This window comes from Frankliniella occidentalis, unplaced genomic scaffold, assembly GCF_000697945.3.
Source record: "Frankliniella occidentalis isolate FOCC.00 unplaced genomic scaffold, Focc_3.1 Scaffold364, whole genome shotgun sequence".
NCBI classification, from domain to species: domain Eukaryota; kingdom Metazoa; phylum Arthropoda; class Insecta; order Thysanoptera; family Thripidae; genus Frankliniella; species Frankliniella occidentalis.
Genome location: NW_026267487.1, coordinates 161460 through 166625, shown reverse-complemented (window position 1 = coordinate 166625; position 5166 = coordinate 161460). Strand labels below are relative to the sequence as shown.

Genomic DNA, 5166 nt, shown 5'->3' with positions numbered 1-5166 from the left:
GTATTCGTTTAACAGCATCCATGTGGTGGGGTGTATCGTATTTTATTCATATCTTTTGTTGGGTCCCTAATGTCATCGCTCTAAACATTTAATCGTACTCACTGATATAACTAGACACATCTGCCGCTTGTTTTAATTACTCTCTTTTCTATTTACAGATGGGTGATTGCGCACGTGCTCGTAGGTGCGTCTTCTGCCTGTGTCAAATCTGTGGGAACTACTGCCTGCCTCGTAACTTCAAGAGCACTGTTCACGGACCATGACTGTACTGCGTGTATGCTTGCTGAAGTTGGCGCCACTGGTTTTGGCACGACTCGATGAAAAGGTTAGTGAACTCGGTTTTCATCTGTTTCTGCAACTAGAGTAGGGGCTAATATATACGATATATATTGTAATTGGGGGGCGGGGGGAAGGGTGTTGTTTATTTATTTATCTTTACTTTCCTGATTGTGGAAAACTATATTTAGTTTTGAAACGGTTGCCTTTATCTTGGGCATGACGGCCTCGCGTACAAACCTCTTCTGCTTCGTAACGAATTCGATAAGTTGGTGAGTGTCTTTAATCTTTTCCCTAGTTTTTGCAAAAGCCCGGGGTGTTGATAAATCTCTGCGACGAGAGAAGGACGTCTTAGTATGGCTTTAAAATGGTTTCTTGCGTTTTGGGCAGCATGGCCTCACAGTCATCCCTCTTTTGCTTCGCAACGCCTTGACAGTTTAAGCACCTTTTTATCGGGAGGACCGGTGATCTTGAGGGCCGCAGGGTATTTTTTTTTTTTTAACCTTAGTTGGTCAATCACTTGTTTCTTATTTCTCCTTTTAATTTTTTTTTTCGGAATCGTTATCTGTTAATATGATTCGATAATAACGTTTAGGAAGTGGATATGTTACAGCGCTTTCTTTCATGGCATTCTTATTTGGGCACATTTGACATCAAGTGGTTTGTTGGTGAACGGGGTAAGGGATCTGTATATGCAGCTTTTTAGACCGTGCTAAGTCGAGTCAGCTAGGGATGGGGTTAGGATGCCAAAAGATCTTGATTGCTGCGAACTAAACCAGCGATTGCTTTGTATCTATTGTAATTGTTTTCTAGCAAAGTTTGATTATACTTGGGATTTTTTTTTTTTTTTTAATACTTTGTAAAGGTGGATTCATAGTTCACATGAGACGAGCGTGATTTTCACGCCACCAGCGTGAAAAGAATAGGTTTTAGTTAGCAGTTGACGCAGTTGACTTGATGCAATAGCCGATAACAGGCCGCCGTGTGGCTATGCTATTGGGTACTCCGAGGCTCGGCTAGACCGGAAGGAGAAGAAAGAAACTAGCCGGGCGCAGGGAGGAGCGGGGCAGGGTAAGGGCAGTACCCTGCTCCTCTCCGCGCCCGACCGGCCCGACGATTTTTGTTCTATTCTTTTCAGCTAAATCAGCTTGAGAGCTAGCGTGACTTTTCACCCTTCCGCCGTGAATTTCAGGCAAGCGCCTGCTAGCAGCGTGATTTTCATGCAAGCGTCTGAAAGCAGCGTGATTTTCATGGGAGCGGCTGCTAGCAGCGTGATAATCAGTCCGGAAGCGTGAAAATCACGCTAGCTCTAAAGTTGATTCGGCTAAAAAGAATGGCATAGCCCCACGGCGGCTTGTTGTTGGCTGTTGCATAAAGTCCACTGTTACCAAAACAACTCTACTTACGCTCGCGGCGTGAAAATCACGCTCGGATCTTGTGGACTTTGTCTCCACCTTTACCTATAGTTTGCATTATCGTTTTGGTCGTTGGTTCTGTTGTCATTAGTGAGTTGTTTGATTTAGCTTCAAGTTTGGGATTCACAGATATTTTCCGAGTATTCGTTTAACAGCATCAATGTGGTTGGGTGTATCGTATTTTATTCATATCTTATGTTGGGTCCCTAATGTTATCGCTCTAAACATTTAATCGTACTCACTGATATAACTAGACACATCTGCCGGTTGTTTTAATTTCTCTCTTTTCTAGTTTCAGATGGGTGATTGCGCACGTGCACGTAGGCGCGTCTTCTGCCTGTGTCAAATCTGTGGGAACTACTGCCTGCCTCGTAACTTCAAGGGCACCGTTCACGGACCATGACTATACTGCGTATATGCTTGCTGAAGTTGGCGCCACTGGTTTCGGCACGACTCGATGAATGGGTTAGTGAACTCGGTTTTCATCTGTTGTTTCTGCAACTAGAGTAGGGGCTAATATATACGATATATATTGTAATTTGAGGGCGGGAGGAAGGGTGTACTTTATTTATTTATCTTTCCTTTCCTGATTATGGAAATCTATATTTGGTTTTGAAACGGTTGCCTTTATCTTGGGCATTACGGCCTCGCGTACAAACCTCTTCTGCTTCGTAACGTCTTACACGTAGCTTTAGGTCAGCTTAAGTCCTTTTTATCGGGATTGCCCAGGGCCTTGGAAGCCTAAGGGTAATATTCTAACTCAGTTGCTCAGTCAGATATGTCGGATTTCCCCTCTCTATTTTTTCTGTAATGCCTGACTTCGGTTGAACCACCCAGCTCTTGGGGATCAAAATTTGGGTGCAGAAAAATGATGTGGGTGGTGTTTGACACGCCTGTAGGGCTCTTTGCCGCTTCGAGAGCCCTTGTGAGCCGCCTGATCTCTCACTAGGAGGTCGAGCACCTGCGCGTCCTGTACGTTTCTCTGCACTCTCTCTCTCTCTTTAAATTACATTCCATAGAAGGTACCTATTTTAAAACTTTTGAGTCACATAAACTTAATTCATGGGGGATCTTTTTTTGTTTTTGTTTTTATCATATCAAAATACATCTCACATGTTTAGTGTTGTCGACCTACACATTTATTTTACTATTGTATGTCGGGCAGAAGCAGAAGAGTAATGCAAAGTCACAGTTTGGAAATGTGTGAGTGATGAGATCGTAATGTTTTTTGACGTCGGTATGTGGTTCCCGAAATTTTTCACTCGCAAGATAAAAAGGAGGGAATTGTGGTGGGGGAGGGGGGCACGTACATTACTGAACGGTTCTGCCGCTTGTGATACTTCCAAATTCTTTAAAATTTTCAGATCGGTGGTTGCACCGGAGACGCGGCGTGCTCTCAGCCTCGTGTCCTCTACGGTGCCGTTCAGGAACTAACAAGGACCGTCTCCTGGCGCCATTCGATAAGTTGGTGAGTGTCTTTAATCTTTTCCCTAGTTTTTGCAAAAGCATTATCGTTTTGGTCGTTGGTTCTGTTGTCATTAGTGAGTTGTTTGATTTAGCTTCAAGTTTGGGATTCACTGATATTCTCCGAGTATTCGTTTAACAGCATCCATGTGGTGGGGTGTATCGTATATTATTCATATCTTATGTTGGGTCCCTAATGTTATCGCTCTAAACACTTAATCGTACTCACTGATATAACTAGACACATCTGCCGCTTGTTTTAATTTCTCTCTTTTCTATTTTCAGATGGGTGATTGCGCACGTGCACGTAGGTGCGGCCTCTGCCTGTGTCAAAGCTGTGGGAACTACTGCCTGCCTCGTAACTTCAAGGGCACCGTTCATGGACCATGACTATACTGCGTGTATGCTTGCTGAAGTTGGCGCCACTGGTTTCGGCACGACTCGATGAGGGACAGGAAACTACTTCTGTTCGATGAAGGTTTTCATTAAAAGTTCGAATTTTGACATGCTGTCATGTAAAAATGAACGTTTCAGTGATACTAGATAATCTAGGGGTACTTCAGCCCAAAGGAGGGTGTGGTACGATTCCTAATGTGTGGTTTTAGTGTTACTCCATTTACAATCCTGTGACATGAATCCTTTTTTACGATATACAAAACCATTTTGTCTTTTTCACGTTTTTTCGCCAATACATGCCCCATAGCACCAAAACAGTACAAGATAGAGCAAAACGAACGAACTTTTCGTCAGTAGGGTTCTACTTTCACGAGTTACCCCTTAGGCAGGGATTGAAAACGAAATTAAATTAAATTTTAAAAGGTCGAAATTATGCTATTTTGTATGGTATAAAATTATTCTCGAAATGAAATTAAACCGTAAAATTAATCATTAAATTAAATAATATAATTTCCATTCTTGCGGTGGGAGATTTAATTTCACTCCAATTTCATTTCATTTCCTCGAAACGAAATAATTTAATTTCTATTCTTCCCGTGGTACATTTAATTTCGATTCGAATATAATTTCATTACACGAAATTATTCATTTTACTATTTAATTTAAGTACACGAATGCAGATAGGCAGCCTCTCAAATGAAGTGATGTGAAAGGGACGGCGAGGTATGCCACATATCGAGCTTATCGGGCTCGCGCATTGCCTACCTCTCATGCGACTAATGTGAATGGTGATGGTGCAGGGGTGGTTTTAAGCCGAACCGATGGACAGGGCGATGTTGGGCACGTTGCCTACTCTTTGAGGCGTCTCATCTGGGACCGCCCGGGGAGAGTAAGGTGGGGGGGTGGGGGTGGGGGGGACAGCACCTTTCTTTAAAAATCGTCCCTGTGATGTCGGAGAGGTGGCTGACCTGAAAGAGAGTGGTAGGGGGTGAAGCGCCTTCGTCAGCAACGATAGGCAAACATGCCTGCATTTCTGCATGTAGTACCGGGTGTTCCGATGTCTGCGACAAAACGAGCGGGTGTGCCTGCTCTAGGGGGTCAGGGCACCTACGGGCAGAACCCAGTGTGGGTCTCATCCGAACACGCGCTGTTTTAAGTCCGTCTAACGGAGGGGGCGATTGACTTGTGGGTTGCCTATATTGAGGGGTTCTGTTGGATATATATTGCCTACCAACCGTGATCTAGGCCGACGGGGGGGGGGGGGGGCCCGCTATAAAACCGCGCTTGCAGCTGAATAGATCAACCTCGCCCGTGGCGGAGGCCGTTGGGTCGACAACTTGTGTACTCCTCTTTCGCAGAGGGTTACAGTACACAGTGTACTCCAAGTGTACTCATTCTGTACTCCGCTTGTGTCAAGCATGTGCACGGGCATGTGCATAACCCTACGTAGCTTTACCCTGGACACCCAAATGTGTGAACAACATATTGGTACACATAAAGGCACGAGTGTTTAAAATTTTAAAGTAAAATCGAGTAAAATGCACAGTTTTAGTCCTTGAGGTGTACAAATGGGCACTCACTAGCACTCCCCCTCCCCTGCCTGCGGTGACTTAGC

The 5166-nt window shown here is 44.3% G+C and overlaps 1 long non-coding RNA gene across 2 annotated transcripts in view; it reads left to right on the top strand.

The window, feature by feature from the left end:
* The window catches only part of LOC127751152 (uncharacterized), a 6175-nt gene extending 1853 nt beyond the window's left edge, over window positions 1-4322 (top strand). The window contains exons 2-5 of one of the 2 annotated variants that reach the window (XR_008012000.1): window positions 159-325; window positions 1984-2156; window positions 3056-3159; window positions 3441-4322. This is a non-coding gene — a long non-coding RNA (uncharacterized LOC127751152). Of the gene's footprint in view, window positions 1-158; window positions 326-1983; window positions 3160-3440 lie in introns of both variants that reach the window. The other variant, XR_008011999.1, reaches the window with a different exon arrangement.
* Window positions 4323-5166: the final 844 nt, after the last annotated feature.